At 34.5% G+C, this 19,249-nt stretch overlaps 1 long non-coding RNA gene and 1 pseudogene across 2 annotated transcripts; both read right to left on the bottom strand.

The window, feature by feature from the left end:
- Positions 1–8,301: 8,301 nt before the first annotated feature.
- Positions 8,302–9,983, bottom strand: LOC147406099 (uncharacterized). Its single transcript, XR_015175760.1, has 3 exons — positions 9,793–9,983; positions 9,428–9,688; positions 8,302–8,609 (listed from the first exon to the last, which is right to left on the bottom strand). It is a non-coding gene; the product is annotated as an uncharacterized LOC147406099 (long non-coding RNA).
- Positions 9,984–10,192: 209 nt separating this feature from the next.
- Positions 10,193–13,590, bottom strand: LOC147406098 (E3 ubiquitin-protein ligase CCNB1IP1 homolog; annotated as a pseudogene). The gene is made up of 5 exons (XR_015175714.1): positions 11,488–13,590; positions 11,302–11,374; positions 10,585–10,630; positions 10,472–10,502; positions 10,193–10,350 (listed from the first exon to the last, which is right to left on the bottom strand). The product of XR_015175714.1 is annotated as an E3 ubiquitin-protein ligase CCNB1IP1 homolog (transcript).
- Positions 13,591–19,249: the final 5,659 nt, after the last annotated feature.

The raw sequence follows: 19,249 nt of genomic DNA, 5'->3' as shown, positions 1-19,249 counted from the left end.
AATTTAAGCACACCTTTGTTGCCTAGGTGATTATGACAGTTGATTCCCTCAGAACTAGTGGAAAGCGTTCCTCGTGTGAGTCTTTCTACTTTTGTCTCCTTCACTAAATCCGCTTCTGATATCTGAGATAAGGTATTCTCCTTTTAAATCTAAATATTTTTTAGTTTTTCTAAGTGTTTTTTAAGGATTTCTGGATGTTTTTTGAGTTAAAATAGGGTTTGGGTGTTAAGTAAGGACTTGGGACTTCACATTTAGGATTTTGGAAAGGCTGGGGAGAGTTTTTACCTTTCTTTCCTAGGATTTTTCTTGACTAGTGAGTTTAGGTTGTGGAGGCTCCTTTTTATAAAGCTTTTTAGAAGAATTAGTGTTTGATTAGATTTCTTCAAGATAAGGTTAAATTGTTTAATTAAGATTTTAATTCTTACGTACAATGAAGATTTTTAAGTTTTTGGAGAACCCCTTAATTATATTTTTAATTCTTTGAGACCCCCGGATGGAGTGTCTTTTACTAAATATTATGTGGGCCACTTAAGTAAGTAAACCACACCATTTAAAATTTGGCTCGTGGGCTTAATTAATTGATTTTATTTGTTCAAAATTTTAAATTTAATTTATTAAGATATCACTTTACATTCATTAATATTTTAATTATTCATTTCAAATTTTTAATTTTTAGGATTGAAAAAATTACCGTTTTACCCTCAAAAAGGGCTTTTGAGTTGAAAGGTTAATTTTCGATGTTTTAAGATGTTTTGAAATCAATTTTTCATAAGGAACTCAATGGGAGTGTTACTTTGTTTCATTTATAAATTTTTCGGTATGAAATGATTGTGAACCCTATGAGGGTGTTTTCGTAATTTTGTCGAATTTGGTGAAAATTGGCAAAATAGTTTATTTGATTTTAATTTATTATTTTATGTGTTCGAAAACGATTTTTCTAATTGTAATGTAGGCTCTAAGGATGTTTTGATGTTAGGGTTATTTTGATAATTTGATCATTTTTTATGATTTTTTTCTCGTAAACCTTCTTTGTCTCAAAATGATGATTTCTGTATTTTGAATCATATTTCCTAGTGTATCATGATTTCTAAAGTTTTACTTGCTTGAAATACTTCATCCGAATTTCTAAAACATATCTAGTAACAAATAAAAATATTAGAATATTCATCTATCATTGGGAACCGTCGCAATCGGGTTGACGAGTTCATTAATCAAACAAGTGCGAAAATGAGGAGTCTACACCCAAGTGTTCTTATGTATAAGAGTGTGATGGTTTTGAAGGAGCATACCCATATTTAAGGAGTTGTTTTCAATAAATCTACTTTTTTTCTTCACCTTGATCCCTAACCCTTTTGCAAGCTCTTTCGTGAACCCATTTTGTAGTGATGGTCTGATCATTGGTCTTGATGTGCTGATCCCCATGAGGTTACGAAAATCTTCATGTGTTGGGTATAACATGATCAATCCAAAATGGAACACGTAATGAATAGGATCCCCAAAAGTAGTTGCGGCTCATAAAAAATTCTTGTCAATATTCAATGCTCTAAAGGAAAACACGCTTTAGAGTTCATATATGCTAAACTTATACTTTTTCACTATCGTGAATTAGTCGAAAGCCCGATCAATGTAGAATCTTGTAAATCTCATCTAGAAAAGAACTACTTTCTATTACATTATGATAAGAGAAGACCAATCCATTTTAATTGATTCTCTTTCATTTGAAAAATCAGTCCTATTATGACAACCTCATGATTCTAGATCCATTAGATTGAACTAGTCGATATGAAATGTTGGGATTGTGTACTCACATAAATTGAATGTATGACAGTTCGATCCAATGGAATCGAATAATTTTTTTGAATTATCTTATCTAAAATTCCTTAAGCCGATTGGTCCAACTAGTTTGTGTGTGATCTTTGAGATCCATTAATCGATTGGGCCAATTGGTGTAGGTGGTATTGTTTGGTATATCTCATCAATTATGTTTCTTGGGTTGAACTGATATTGCGGGTTCAATTTGAACGTTGTGGATCGGTCCACCCACTCACTTTTTAAATAGATTGACAAAATACAACTTGAGAGTACCCATAGTTGATTCGAGTCATGGCTTAATAGCATCGTACCTATGTTTAGGTTTATAAGCTCACTACATGATTGAGGCTAGGTTAGGACAAAATTTATGTCACTTCAACCTAAAACACCGATATACCTCCTAGTATCACCTGGTTGGACAGTACGTGGTATTTTAGTTTAAAATACCCGAAGGTACTGGACTGAAGTTGTAGTGTACACATGTGTTACCTATGTCCCGAGGGACTAGGTTGGCTATGTTTCGGCTACGGGATTATTAAAGGATAGGGAATGATGCAAACTTTAGACATGCATACTTGTTACTAAATGCGAAGGAACAGGATGCGTCCAGAGGCCTTTTTGCGAATTATGAACATATAAGTATGTAAGGCATCATACAAAGTAAACAACAAGGGAAAACAAAATAAAGAAGTAGAAAAGAATAAACAAAAGAAGAAAAAGGAAACTAGCATAGACTAACGGTCTCATTGGGTCAATGTGGGTTGACCTAAATAAAAGTCAACCAAAGATGTCTCAAATCAGGTCAAGTTTGACCCTAAGTTTATCTCCAACGGAGTCTCCACTAAAACCTCCTCGAGAAAAAATCCAGGATTCGATGAATGTGGATTCCTAGTATTTTAGAGTTGCCATCTAGTAGTCTACGAACCATAAAATGACTCCAAATGGAGTACAGATCGGTTTTCAGTAGAAACAATGGGTAAGGGGTCAGACTATAGGCTTCGAAAGGTGTTAGGCACCGAGCCCACCTAATCGAGATGATCGGTCTTTACTATGATCCAAAACTATCCTATGGTCAACGAGAGGAGACTAAAATCAAAGCTAACGTAAATTCATCTAGGGGAACTACGATCAAAGCTAACCTAAAGTCATTTAGGGGAGACTATGGTCAAGGTCAAAGTTAAAGTCAATTTGAAAATTAAATTAAGTAAAAAAAATCCTACCAAGTTAACTCATAAATAAGAAATAAAATAAAACAACTGATGGATAAAAAAGAGAAAATTTTTGTTGTGGTCAGACTTGTTATTAGGTTACCTACGTACCCCTTCAGGATCAAACCACGTAGTTCAGAACATGGGAAAATATCAAAAAATTATTAAAAAACATCTGTAGACATGAAATGTTCGTCATGAACCTCAATGCTACATTGTTTGGAGTCGCCACCATTCTTTTTTGGAAATAGGTGTAAATGGGCACCCAAATTGATTTTTTGAAAACCATTTTTTTCATGGCATTGTAGTGACTCTCATTTGTTGGAAAGGGCAAGGTCTACCTAAGATCTAGGTAAGGAGGTCCGGTTAGAGGATGGGGAAGGTGTTAGGCACCCCATCCTCTCCACCAAAGGTGGTTACCTTGCTTGGTCATTTTATTTTGTAAAAACTTAAGAAAACAAATATTAAAATGCATTAGAATGTATGATAAGAGTGGTGTGTGCATTAAGTGGAATGTTCCCTAAAAAGGGATATTGATTTCAATGTGACATTAGGGACATTTTATTAAAAAAATGACCCATGTAGCCACATTACTTTTATGAATGTGAATGTTGGTTTGAGCTTTTAGAGAGACTCCATGACGGAGTTCTCTTGAGGCTACAACCTTGATGCATAGATGCATAGCTAGAAACTTAGTGTTTCACCCCATCAAGAGGGTAACACATTTCTTCATCATTGCCATGCATAAGTGAGTGTGTGCATTGTGTACAATATAATGCATGAGATTGAGGTGAAAAGGACTTCAACCCCCATCCTTTCGATCGAACCTTAGTCCAATCTATCGGGGATGGGAGAGAGTATGCATTACATCCTAAGGCTTTCTAAAAAGAAAATAAAGTAAAGGGTTAGAAGAAGAAGATGCAAGCTTTGAAATAGATAGATTACATGTTAAACCCCACCTTGTCCCTTCATGAACTTGAACCTTGAAAGTAAACTTAAGAGTTGAGTAAGATGGTTGAGGGTTGAGTTGAAGTTTTGGAAGGTAAGAGAATGAGTAGGAATTTTGGTAGAGTTTTAGGTTGAGAGATGGGGGTTTGAGAGCATGAGTTGATCATAGAAAATGAGGGTATTTATAGAGTTTTTGGAGAACTTTTGGGGATAAAGTGGTCCAACCCTAAAAATAAAGAAAATGGACATGGAATTTAGGTTATTTCTTTTTGGATTTTTCATTTGTATAAGGGTAAAGATGACATTTGTGAAGAAATCCTAAAAGCATTCTTTGATCTTTGATTTTTTGGTAAATAGAGGTGAGAGAACAAAAGTACTTTTGGGAGGGTGAATAAGGGAATGACATGTGTAAAGGTGGAGTGGTAGGTAAAAAGTAGATCTTGGTTCATTTGTAAATAACAAATAAAGGAAGGGTGGAAGTATATTTTTAAAATGGACCAATGGGAAAATAAAAGCACATTTGGGAGGGTAAATATGAGGATGATATGTGTAAAGGTGAAGTAGTAGGTGAAAAGTAGACTTTGGTTCATTTGTAAATAACTCATAAAGCAAGAGTAGAAGTATATTTTTGAAATGTACCAATGGGAGAACTCCATGTATGTACTTGAAGATTCCCACCTTTTGATGGCATAATGGGAAGTCGTCTCACCTTTATGGATTATTACCAAAGACCAAATAACCTTTTTGGTTTGACTAAACTTTTTGAGAATGGCATGTTGAGTTTTCACAAAAGGGAAGTTGACCCTCCAATTAGATGATGCATTGGGTATTGGGGGCTTATGAGGTATCAACATGTGTCATCTTGTGGAGGGGTAAGAGAATGGACTTGGAGTAGTCTTGGTGTTGGGCTTAGGTTTGGGTTAGGATATGGACTTGGGTTTGGGTTAGGACATGGGCTTAGGATAGATTTTGTTTTGGGTTTGGGATATGGACTTGGGTTTGGGTTAGGACATGGGCTTAGGATAGATTTTGTTTTGGGTTTGGGATATGGACTTTATTTATTGACTTGGGTTAGGATATGGGTGATGGATATAGGTTTAAAGTGGATTAGGGACAAGGTATGAGCATGCAATGATATGAGATGCAATAAGAATACATGTATGCACGAATGATGATGCCAAGTGGTAATGCGGGTCCATTGAGAGGCTTAAATCTAACTCGGAATCAGTTCGAGGAAATCTGCATTTTCCTAACGGGTTTGTGCAAATTGGGGTGTCTACAACATCAAATTGATTCAAAAAGTTTAAAATCCGACAAAATAATTTTTTTCCAAAACTTTGAAAGCATGGGACTTTTGAAAAAAATGAGTTGACCCATAAAAATTTTATGCATCGAGTTGATTCGATTAAAAATAAAAATCCAAATAACCTTAGTTGAAACCAAAAAAAAAAAACTTGTTGATTGTTGAGATCCCATAGAGTTGAGAAGCTCAAAGAGTCCTTGTATGGGTCCGAATGCGTGACCATGAGAAATATTCAAGGGTTTGACTAAAAGAAGTGACGAGATAGGGATAAGATGAATCATGAAAAGGAGTCGGTTGAGGGATAGATAAACCAAAGGTTCTATGATTGAATGGTTCTATGTTGGTTTGGTTTCAAAATTAAAAAAGAAAAGAAAATGATGTACTGTTTAGTTTTAAAATAAGAAAAGAAGAGGAGAGTAAGTGTTGATTTGGTTTTGGAATAAGAAAAAAAAGAAAGGAAAGGTGCTAGTCAGTCTTATGGATTGCTAAATCATGAGGTAAGTATGGTGTGATTGCCAACAATCTATGAAAAGGAAGAGTGCACAGAACCAAGAATTGAAAAGAGAAGTATGGTTAAAATCAAAAGTGAAAAGGGGTGCGATAAAGGATAAGAGGTCAAGAAGAGTGGAGTTCTGTGAGTACGGGGCACTGCATGGAGGAGGTCAAGAGGAATTGAATTCTATGAGTATGGAAGCTGCTCTATGGGTGTGAAAAAAATGTGAGGTGGGTATACTTGGGATGTTAATTGCTACTTGGGAGGTGGTTTGAAGAATAGTGAATGGGACTAGTCAAAGAGAGAAGAAGGTAAAAAAGATGAAGAATGGGCTTAGGACGGTGAAGGTGGGTAGGTTAGTATTGTGGTTTGAAGACGTTGCGATAAAAGTTGGCTGGGTTTCGTTAAAAAAACAATGGCAAAACGTTGGATGTTGGGTTTTAATGAAGAAGTTGTAGTCTCACCCATTTCCTTCCTCTTCTTCTTCTTTTTCTTCTCTTCCTTTGTTTTCATTTTTTTTGCTATCGATTATTTCTTGGATTCTTGGGGGGGAGGAGAGGTAATTTATATAGATAAAAAGATAACAAAGTCGAGTCCCATTGGGACTCCCTCTTCTTTACCCTCACGGTTTTCCTCTTAACTAATTGTATATGAGAAGAGATTAAGTCTCATTAGGACTTCCTCTCTTGTCACAATTTTTCTCTTGGATGATCATATATAAGAATGACTTTTTCTTGTTTTAGAACTCTGATGTGGTAGAACCAATGAGGGAGTGATCCCATGCTTTTTTCATACCTCTTAAAGCATTATTTGCCAATTGATTTCGTAGGTTTCACTACAAAATAAACGGTCTTCACCGGCGTTTCCAAATCGCCGCCATACGCTAAGAAAGTGTCGGTATTATATATCAACAGCAGTTAGCTTTTAGCGGCGGTTATAGAACCGCCAGCAATAATATGTTTTTTCCAGCGATTTTAGGACCAAATTACCGGCGATTATAAAATACCGATACAACTTTTTTGTACACGTGTGTTTTCTATTACTGGCGGTTATGAACAGCCGGCAATACATAATATAAACGACGCTTCTTATGAACCGCCACTGAAATAATGTATTAGAGGCACTTGAAGAACTACCGGTAATATACTATATTAACGGCATTTTCTGGAACCGCTGTTAAATAATGTATTAGAGGCGCTTAAGAAACTGTCGGTAATATATGATAGTAACGGCATTTTTTGGGTTGGTAAATTATGAATTAGGGGGCGCTTTAATGAACCGTCAATAATACATAATATTAACGGCATTTCGTTGAACTCGCTGGTAAAAAGCATGCATTAGAGGCGGTTTATAAACCGCTGGTAATAAAAATAATTCAAAAAAAAATTCCCTATATAAAATTACAATTTGTACATACAAATGAGTGAGAATTAACAAATCGATCTAAGATCCATTAAAGGGATGTGTTCCCAGCATTCAATACTACATACCAAAAAGAGCTAAATATACATTGTAAGATCATGGTGTATCTGCATTCCTTACTAATACATATATAATTCTCTATGAAGTATGATCATGTTTGAAAAAAATAAAAAATGAAGAAACAAGTTATCATCTAAAATTATTCAATTTCATTATGGAAACTACATACCTGCTGCAATATCTTGCTCCATTCACCCATCCAAACAATCAATAAACAAGAAATGCCCTGTTAAGAAATGGATATGGGGATCCAAAAATAGTTATAATCAGTTTTGATTATGACCAATACAAGAACTTGTAACCAATAGAACAAGCCCAAATTAGTTAAGCCTCTGATTCTGAATCAATCCACCAGTAGCTAATTCCCTCTTACCTAATCTCAGAAGCATCTCAATTGTACTTTGTATAATTTAACCAACTAATGTAAATGCCTGAGTAGTTAATGCTATCACATAAATTAATTGAGAACTCATTCATACTTGTAGGAAAAAATGGATGGATATCCAATAATGGAGGAAAAAAGTAAACTTGGTACAGATGTGTGCTCCCAATTTTTGCTGCTTGAGCTTTTAGTCAATATTAGGAAATGTACTCAAATGAGTGGGTATTATATATAAGTAGCAATTGCATAAACCAAAAACTTTTTTATGTTACCATCCATTTTAACAAATAAAGATAAAGGTATGTTCATTTATATCCCCTAATCACCTATTTCAATATGATTAACATGGTCCAAGAGACTTGTCTGTCAATAAGATCTCCAAAAAACTGTTAAGACTGATTTATCATCAAGAAAAAAAATATTAATAATACTTAAGTATGGTGATGATATGATGATGATGATGATGATATAATTCAATATTAATAATACTTTGTGTCGGATTTTGTTTGTGACTCATGGTTTTGAATTTCCATGTTTTAGAGTTTCCTACAAGGCTACAACAATATATTGGTAAAACATTTTTGTCAAATATTGAAGAAATGTACTAACATTCTTAAGAAATTCTCAAGAAAACATGAAAACAAAGTATAGAAAGACCTACTAAGGGGGTAGAGAGACCCTTATGGCAGTGAATGAGTTTGTCAAAAATATAAAAAGAAGTTAATACCTGTACAAACTTCGCAAAAATCCAGAACCAAGTGGAGATCCATTATACAGAGCCATGGAAGCCCCATTCAATAGAGAAGCATAAACTAGCCAAGGGCCCATCATCCAGCCAAGATTAGTGGGTCAAGCAACAATATCATCCTTACGAATATCCATGTGGCACCACGCATCAGCAGCAGTTATTAGAAATAGTTAAGTACTTTCATTGATCAGTGTGTGGCTGGTTAATGCATTTGCAGCCAATGTTGCAAGAACCTGAAGTTCAGAACCACAGGGTGCATATGGTCAAGGTATAAAATCTCATTCCAGGGCAATGTTTCGGTCAAGACAAAAACCAAAATGGTATCACCCAAAACATTTCATTCAAAATAAAAAAATCAATAACTTTGGACTAATTTCCTAAATTAGTAATCTTCCTAATGCACATCTGAAATCATCCTTGAACTACTCTAGAACATTCTCATGATATGGAGAGGCATTTCAAAATTCACATAATTAATGAATTAGATAAATCAAAAGGAAAATGTTGGAATAACACAAAGGTGACAAAAATGATGTGGTGGCACACACATAATCGTAGATGCTTTTTACTAGTAACTCACGGAAAAGCATCTACGGTAATGTGCATGACACCACATCATTTTGTCACCTTTGTGTCTTCGTTTGTGTCACCAACACGGCTCAAATCAAAATAGCCTATATAATACAAACTTTTATATCAACATCTTTTCATCCCCTTCAATGCAACAGCCCAAAAGTCTAACAAGATTCCTATGTTGAAGTTTTGAAATCACCACAACCTCATTCTTGAACTCCTCCACACCTTGTCTAGATCTCTTAGAAAGTCTTTGTACAGCTATTTCTTGTCCATTTGGTAATATTCCCTAGAAAGAAGCATCAATCTATTTAAAATAACCAGTTTTTACAATAAACCCCTTCACTAAATTAGTTTTGTTAGTTCAAGTTGGGTGTTATTAAGGCTAATTTTCATTTAGAAGTAGGAAATTCTAATTTGCCTACTTTTAAGGGAGTAAAATTAAGAAGATAATGAAATCAAGTAAAACAACTAATACCTTGAAAACTGGCCCAAAACCACCTTGCCCAAGCTTATTCCCATCATCAAAGTTGCTTGTTGCAATTGATATCATCTCAAAATTGAAAATTTGCAAATCTAGGTTGTCTCCTAGCATATTTGAATCTGCAAATTCTTCACTTGTTTTATTGAGGTTTAGTCCTCCTCTTACAATATAAGTATGTGTAGACTCCAACATTGACGATAACTACTATTCCAATAACAACTGTAATTATGATAATTACCTTTACATTCTTCTTATCTGCAATTTCAAAAGAAACTCGTATCATTAAAAACAAACTTGCATCTTCAGATCACTTCAAACTAAACATATTTTAGTTTAGAAAGGAATTTCAATTGAGTTACCTTTATTTCCCAAGTAATTACTTGTCAAAGAAAAAAGTAGAGGTATAATTGGGCATGAAACAACCATGTCACTCCCATAGTTGTTCAGTCCCTGCAAAAACAAAGAAATTAAAATGATGGGGAAAGAACTCCATGACCATATAACTAAGTCTAATGACCATCATTTGGACCATTGAATACAATATTAACATTAACACCACTTAAGTTTTTGAAATCGGAATAGTCAGATCCAAACGTTGAGCTATGTGAGGTCACTCCAGCACAACCTCTATTTCTTTTGCCAAATATTTTTAGATACTCCTAAACTATCTACAAGTTTTTAAAGTAGCTATTGCCCTGCCCTTTTAACGAATAAAAAAAAATGCAGACCCAAAAAAAAAAAAAAGAGATAAAGTGATCTTTAATTGTGGCCATTTTCAAGTGTGCAGTATGAAAATTTTTCTTGAATTGTTTCACATTTATGCTGACATTAAGAAACTATATTATTCATCTTGTATTGCATCTCTAGTTCCTTCTACACGATGAAGAACATCACGCTTCGATATATACTCTTCATCACTAGCTTTGTTCAAGGAAGACAGAAAGACTAAATTTCTTTTACAGAATCTACTCGTATATAAGGGGATTTAAAGAAGCTTTTCTAAGCAGTGAACCAAGATTTGAAATAGGTGAACGATACATATTTGAGGAGACATTCCAGCCATGGCCATCTACAACAGAAAATATAGCTGTAGATTAGAATAGAATGCAAGAAAGAAGGAAAGAATTGTAGATGGAGGAGTGTTTTCTTACATTTATCCACTCATTGTTGGGATTGATATCCACTGGTTTCATAAGGCTGATGATTGGAAAACAATAATGGGTAAGTAATGATCAGAACTTAAAAAGAGTTACATATAAAAGAAAAATAAGTGGGCTGTGCTGCAAATGAAAGCTGAAGCACTCCTAGACAGTAGTGGTAGTGCTGAGGATCAACTATTTGCAGACTAAGATAACATTCTAACAAAATAATGCTGAAGAGACCTCAAGATTGTACCTCATATCGAACATCTTGACTTGAAAGTGTGTAGAAATCATAGATGTTTTTCATCAAGATATGAGTCAAAAAATATCTATGGTTCCTACACATTTTTCTTTCATATTTCCATTTTTTCTATCGTCAGGATGTGCGATATGAGTTCCAATCTTAAGGTCACTCCAGCATTCCAACAAATTGGTAAAGGTTTGGAAACCTAATATGAAGCATTGTGTCTTTCTGAAAAACAGGGCCATGACATACATACCACTGTTTTTGTAATTAGTAAAATTTTAACACATTATTGTTCTATAAAATGCAAAATTGAAGTTACAATTTGAACTTCATTTTCAGTTCAACCATGCCCAGCAGAACCCATCATTTATTTATCAAAATCCACCACCAAAAGAATTTTTTCATATTTAAAAAAGAAAGATCGACAATTATGCTACATTCCAGACAACTTGAGCTTTAAGAATAGGGGGCAAATGTACCTTTTAGAAAGCACTTGATCACAAATGGAACAAACTGCATCATTGTTAAGGATCTTAGTGGCATCTTCCATGCCTTTTTGCTGATGTTGAAGAAACCAAATGCAAGAACCAATTTCGCTATTTCTATGTGAAAAATAAGTTTGTGTATAACTGCACATAAAAGAAAAATAATATGTGAGCAGATACATAAGAGGTGGCCACAAGTGGTTGATATGGCACGCCCTTCAAGTTCTCTCCAGCACACATTGCACCTCATTTCAGCCTTTAGGGACAATTTTTAGTCCCATGACACATTAGTGGGTCAAAGATGACAGAACGATTTCCATATTAGAATCAGAAATCTAACCAATGTTAGAAGTATAATGGAAATTTTGTTGAAGAGACTACAGGCAAGTTATCAAGAAGTATAATGAGAAAGAATTTGTAATCTGTTCGATAAACAAAGATACCCCTGGTGGCATTCCAATTGGATCCTCCACAAGTTCTGAGGCTCCATTTGATCCCATCCGTCCATATATCGCCTATGAATTTCGATTTTGTTCAGAACTCAACTCCATTTAATCGCTCGGGGTGGGAAGCTTTTTGAGTTCAATTCATTGTTTGAATGCCATCCATTAACTTGTACACCGGACACTAATTCCGCAATGCCATGGTCTCCATCCAAGTAATGTTCCTCATTATCAGACAAGCTATGTGATGTTTCCATGTCATAGTGGCTTTGTGATGTTTCCATGTCATTGCAGCTTTTATTCATCTCATCCCCATTCCCGGACAAATTTCTGCCAAAAATTGAAGTAGGGGCACAAGGTAATGAGGGTGAACCTGTAACCTTACGTATTAGACCACCCGAAACACCGTTGAATTGGCGCAAAATATCATCCATGGCATCATCCACATTGAATATGGATAAAATAGAGCAAGTGTTAAGATTAACAAGAATGCCATATAAAAAAAAAGCTGGAATGAAGGAAATAATCAAAAAGAAAAACAACAATCTTATTAGGGGGAAAAAAACATACCAAGCTCTCAATCATTTAGCTTGAAAAGAACGAAAATATGCATCAATGGCACTCATTAAAAATACATATGTATTGATGGCATATTCATCTTTACAAAACAGAATTGTATACAGAAAAATTGCACACCTTTGATGAAGTAACAAAAGCCTCCAGTGATGGATGATTAAAGATCATGACATACAAGAAAGAGCACCAGTTGCAGAATGACTCTTAACAAACACACTAATACACCCAAAAAAAAATCTCAGCAATCAATGAATACATGTTTCCTTCACTTTAGCCCATTCAGACTCCACAAGCAGATATATATATATATATAAGTATAAGCTCAACTACTATACAAGATATTCGAGATAAATAAACCTATTGGGAATCCTAATATCTTGATCATAGATAACCATCTATCTTTCAATCAACAGTGTCAATATTTAGATCGTATTCTGATGAAGTGTGTAAATAAATGGACCAACTCTCTCCAAATGCCAACATTTAAGGTAAAGTAAAACCTTATATACAAACTTAATTCTAACTAAATTATTACAAAAGAAAATCAGAAATAACAGATGCAGTAGTCATTACCAACAGAGACTTTAAGCAAACTAGTAAGACATTTTCTCTTATTTCACTACAAGGGGATAGGAAATTCAAAGATGGACTGCAAACATGCAAATTCAGACTCAATTCCAACTAAAATATTTCAAAATGAAACAGAAATCCTTCGAATGAGGTTTGAAGAAGGATCATCTCTTTTTCTGCCTATGTATATTGATTGTTCAATAATAAGGATCATCTCTTTGTCCCTAACACGCGGAGCTAAAGCATAGCATGGAGTGACACTTGACACAATGTGGGTGGAAACTACATATCACCTTTAGAGGATACTGGCATGTTTCAATCATGGGCAGATGATTCAATATACATCTTTTCTGCTACACTTGGTGTGACAACTTTCGCTGATTAAAATCTCAAAATCAAATATCCTCAAAGCATGCCTGCCTATGTTGCACCGACGTACATCTATCCAACTGCTTGATCAATGGGACCAAGCTCAATCATAAACCTGAATTCCAATCTGACATGGATTTTCTAAATTGACCCAGGGTTTCTTTACTTGGTTAGAAGGTGACTCACATTCTCCCCGCAAATTTTACACTCAACAAAAATAAACAATTTTTCTGCCCCATAGGAGTGGTGCAAATCCACTAAGATTTCTTCCCTCACGGTCATAGGGTGTGTGGTAGGCATATAACATCTCTTTCACGATATGGACATAGCAACACAAACCTAGTCTCCTCTACGTCATAATGGAGATTGGTAGTTGGTTTGAAATCCAAAACCCAGGGCTACAAAAACAACAGCCCTCTTACATGGACTGGAATCATTCAAGGCAAACAAAGGTGTTTGCTTAAAATAAAATAAAAAAATCAGAGAAGAACTTGGGAATAGAAGTTGACATATATCTACGACGCACACGTGTAGGCTTAGAGAAAAGAAACACAAAACCTTGAAGTTTTCCCAAGATATGAATAGAATTATTGACCGGTCTCCATATCCATTTGAAGCCATTTAGCATTCTATGTTATATCAAACCTTAAATTGCACTTCGCATAGATTTACCATTGTTATTTACCAGAAGAACAGAAGATAGAGGAATAAGCAGTCTAATATGCAAGATATCATGCTACTAACAATCAACATACATGGAAAATAGTGTCACAACTATATATATATATGAAAGAGCAGTCGCTAACACTTAACAAAGAGGAAAACAGCAAGTACAATTTGAGAACTAAAACATTTCCTTAATATTTATGTCCAAGGAAGACCACAAAATAGAAGCATGTCAAAAGTCTGAACGTAACCAACTCTAAGAACACGTATATGATCTATTGATTGCTAGTCTCGTCCATAAATAGGAGGGGGGGAAAAGCTAAGATAGACAAAGGAACCAACCTCCTCAAACTGAAGGTAAATGTTACGCTTAGAAACAACAGAGAATTTTGCAGAAACAAGTAGAGTTTCACCTTCCTCTTCCTCTATATGAAAGAAGCAAAAAGAGTTCCGTCAATGGGCACAAATATTGTAGTAAAAACAGATATGAACACTCTTTCAATATTATAATACATGGCTCTGGATAGAGTTGAGTGCAGTGGGATAGAGGAAATTATTTGTTCAGCCAACCCAAATCTTTGGGTTTGGACACTCAAATGGGACAGATTATTGGCATGATAAGATATGTCACAACATATTTAGAAACCCTGAATGTACATGGTATGAGTATGTGACAACATATTCGCTTTTAAGCTCATTAATAATTAGATTGAACATTCTCGTCTTATTTAACATTTGTTAAAAATTCAAGCTCAATACTTAGTGAAAAAGAGAATGCAGGATTGTACCACTAATAAGGTTGGAATGCTCCAACACAAAACATTGCGGACAACGCCTCCAGTTTTATCATGACATTCAAATTTCTGGAAGATTTGCCCAACCTACATAAAACATGTATGTAAATACAATTAAAAAGAGATTACCTCCTCATATTCAAAAGATTCGCCATTAAGAACTTAATAAATTAAGATATTGTTAGATTGTGATCCAAATTTGGAAAGCGAGAGAGGGGCAAACAAGTATCGGGACCGCTGCAACAAATGATTAAATCGAAATTAGGATTTAATTCAAAAAAAAAAAAAAAAAGTGAAACTCTAAATCTAAGTCTTTTTAACTGAAATTAAACCACAAACTCACCTACAATCTGATTCCATCCAAAATGAGGTTGAGATCACAGTTGAAGTCTCTTAATCTCAACGTTGTGTACTAACCTATATAATCAGTAATTTAGGTTTCATGGATTTAGAATCCTAAAGTTGGAAACCCTAGGATTGATGCTTCGAAACTAAAGTTGAACAATATATTACTACTGATATACAAGAACCCCACACTATGCTAGATGACCACAAATTTTTTCAAGAGAAGGCTCATGATGATGATGATGAACAATACAATATGTTAGCTATATGGTAGCATAAAAAGTCATCTTTAAAACACTATATTATCAAAGGTGTGTCTCCACATGCACACACATGTGCAAATATCTAATGAACCACCGATTAAAATATATCAAATATGATGATCTACTGACACTAGAAGTATTAATATAAACCCAAATAAATAAGGACTTTTCTAGCCTTAAACCAAGGTTGAGGCGCTCCATTAAAGCTTTGATATCGGAACCGTGCATCATTTTCGGATTTCCTACCTGCCCTCGAAGATCTTTAGTAGCCTACAAAACATACCAGAAGAAACAATTATAAGTCCAAATACTCTAAGTGGACATCTGATTTTCTTTAAAAAAAAGTGTACACTTTACCTCCGCCTTTGTAGAGACATTTGCAAATGCATATTTTCCTCCATTTCTTTAAGTTGTCGTTCCTGCTGTATCATGGAAGTTCCAATTGTCTTATGCAAGACCTCAAGTTGCTGAGTCAATTGAGACTGAAATTTTTGGATAAGGGTTCTGTTTCCATCTTCTAGTTTATCCTTGCAATCTACAAACCAACCACAAATCGTAAAAGTCCCTCTTGTCACAGCCCACACGATAAGACATAAAAAACGACTTAGAGGTCAGGGGTTCAAATCCAGCTTAGCCATAAAAAAATGATTTTCTAAGTGAAATCGAAGTTATGACAACAAATGTAAATGAACAAACAAAGTCGAAGTAGTAAGAGAAGGAAAGAATAAGTAAGTAATACCATTAAACTATCCTAGCATTATGGATGTTCTAAACGATCATACTTAGATACTTCAAAGTTATAGTTACCTCTCCAAAAGCCTTACACTATCAATAGTTTACAACAGAAATTTTAGCTCCATCAGTCATCTGGGCTTGAGACCATCCTTTTCCCTCCTCCTTTATCCGGGCTTGGGACCGGCAATGTAAAACATAAAATTTTACATTGGCGGAGTTAAAAAGAGGTTAGTTAACAAAAAAAAATAGTTATAAAAGAAATCATAAAACATACGTAGGTAAAAAAGTCTATGTAGTAATCGATTTCATGCAAACAACTTGCATACATAAAAGATGAGAATGCCATACCTACTGATTTGCTGAATCTTCCAATCCATTTCATCTATTTAGGCTAGTAATGGACACAATCATAGTTTTCGATATTTACAGACCATTATCATAAGTTTTCCATAAGTAAGCAAACAAACAAAATCATAAGTTTGTCTCAAAAAGTAAGTATAACAAACCATTATCCAAAACACAAGATTTACTTAATAAAACTAACTAATTCAAAAGTTTTTCTAACAAAATAACGCGTCAAATCAATCATCTGGCGGCTGTGTCGATGAATCCGGTGAAGTTGGGAACGTGCCGCCAAACTATAATAAAAAAAGCCGTTGTTTCATGTGTATCGGCGACACCTGATGACCGTCGTTAAGTCTTTTTTATAAATTTAAAAAATATTTGAGCTAATTACCAGCGGTTTAGAAGAATATGAATTGCCGTGAAATCTATTTTATATATTTAAAAATATTCAAGCTAATTAACAGCGTTTCGATTAAAACGCCGTTATTTGATTAACATTACCAGCAGTTCAATAGAAACTGTCGTTGATTCATATGTATTACCGGCACTTTAAAACCGCCGTCACATCTATTTTACATATTTAAAAAATAGTCAAGCTAATTAACAGCGTTTCAATTAAAACGCCGTTATTTGATTAATTTTACCAGCGCTTTAATACAAACTGCCGTTGATTCATATGTATTACAGGCACTTTAAAACCGCCGTCAAATCTATTGTATATATTTAAAAAATAATTAAGGTAATTAACGGCATTTCAATTAAAACGTCGTTATTAGATTATCATTACCAGCGATTTATTTAAAACTGCCGTTGATTTATATGTGCTAGCGGCACTTTGTAACCGCCCTTAAATCTATTTTATATATTTTAAAAAATAGTCAAGCTAATTAATGGCGTTTGAACTCAACTGCCGTTATTTGATTAATATTACCAGCGGTTTCCTAGGAATTGCCATTGTTTCATATTTATTTGCGGCACTTTATAACCGCCGTGAACGCTAATTTATACATTTTTAAAAATAGTCAAGCTAATTAACAGCGTTTAAATTAAACCGTCGACATTTTGTAATATTACTAGCGGTTCAGAACCGCCGTCTAATATTTAATACAATTTAAAAAATATTGGAGATAGAATTACCGAGGTTTGAGAGTAAACGTCGTTGTAGATCAACAATTAACGGCGGCTTGTGTAAAACGCCGTTAACTTTCTGCCGTTAAAACTAACCATTTTTGTAGTGTTTATACCTTTTAAAAAATCAATTGGTTTGATTGAAAAAAATTAATTGAGATTGGTTTTTAATGATTTTAAAGGTTGTAAAACACATGTTTGGGGTTCATCAATTGGTCCGTGATTGATCTAATTGGCTTGATTGTTGATTTATCCAAATTTTGAATTGATTGGTTGGAATTTAATGATAGATAAAAAATGGGTTTGAGTGGGCCGATTGAGACTTTGATTGATTGACCTAGACTAGATTAACTTTGTCAAGGGTTGATTCATAGTGAATAATTTAGATTGATTAGTCGATATTAGAGGGTTACATTCCGCATGAGGAAAATTCGACATTTAATTTGAGAATAATCATCAATTTATGTAACGAAAATCGTCATTTCATGTGAAATATTTTATCATTTTATGTGAAATTTTAAGATTTTTCTTAATGTGGGATCTCTAAGTTTTGTCGATGTGCGTAAAAGATCGTCGAAAGTTTATTTTGAGTCATGCTTTCCTAATAATCAAGGTTTCTAAATAAAAATCAGATGTGAAGGGGCATTTTGGTCATTTTTACGATTCTTCATAAATTTCTCTGATTTGATTGATTTCAATCTCGTTAGACTTGAAATTACATTATAAGAGTAGTGACACTACTTTCCAGGCATTCTGGAATAATGGGACCCACGAGAGGTATTTTCATTATTTTGCCAAATTTTCTAAATTTTAGCAAACGATTTTATTTAGTTGCAATGTGAATCTTTCTAAATTTCAATGATCGCATTTTCCTAGCATTGCGAGATCTCTAGGCCATAAAAATGTGTAACGATCCTAATCGCGCTTATTTTCTAAGTCGAGTATAAATGTGTGATCCTAGGCATGCATAATTTCTACATCACGTGTTTCAAAAAAAAAAGAATGGGGAAGGACTGGAAAGTAAATCTGACTAGGATTTGAAAAATAGGAAGGTAACCTTTCAAAAATTCTCTTGACTCTCGCATATGTCATGCATTCATCATTAGGGACCCATAGAAATCGGGGTGACGATTTGTCGAGTCAAACAATCACAAAAATGAGTTGTCTATAGAGTGGCATTGTTTAAGGGTAAAACAATGCAAGTAGGGGGGTAGCGTAAGTAAGAGCGAAAACCTCGTTAAGAGTTAGCTCACGGTTACCCATCATAGTTAATGATGGTTTCCTATAAATTCTACTAATGGCCACATTCGATCTCGAGATCAAAAAATTATAATACGTCACTCCTCGAACATCTACTAAGCATGTAAAAAATAGGTAGAGTTGATCAAAACAACAACAACAAAAAATTGGACCCAAATTGGTTGCCTAACTATAGATAACTCTTGAGTGGGTAGAAATAACGCAACTAGCCTTTTGACTCGGTTCTATGAAATCAAAATCGGCCAGTCGAATCTCTTAAATTAACTTTTCTTTCTTGAAAAGATAGAGTCTATCCTATTAAAGAGCAAGATCTTTCTAGACACCAAAAATGATCAAGAAGCGCAATCGATGCACCTTGAAGTAGATTCCTCCTACTGAGCTCGTGGGTCCTATAGTCTAGTATAATTGATTTTATTAATTTGACTTGGTGACTAGTGAGTTAATTATC

The sequence above is a fragment of the Akebia trifoliata genome, chromosome 3 (assembly GCF_017979445.1).
Source record: "Akebia trifoliata isolate Shusen 1 chromosome 3, ASM1797944v1, whole genome shotgun sequence".
Taxonomy (NCBI): domain Eukaryota; kingdom Viridiplantae; phylum Streptophyta; class Magnoliopsida; order Ranunculales; family Lardizabalaceae; genus Akebia; species Akebia trifoliata.
This window is presented reverse-complemented; position numbering and strand designations above follow the sequence as displayed.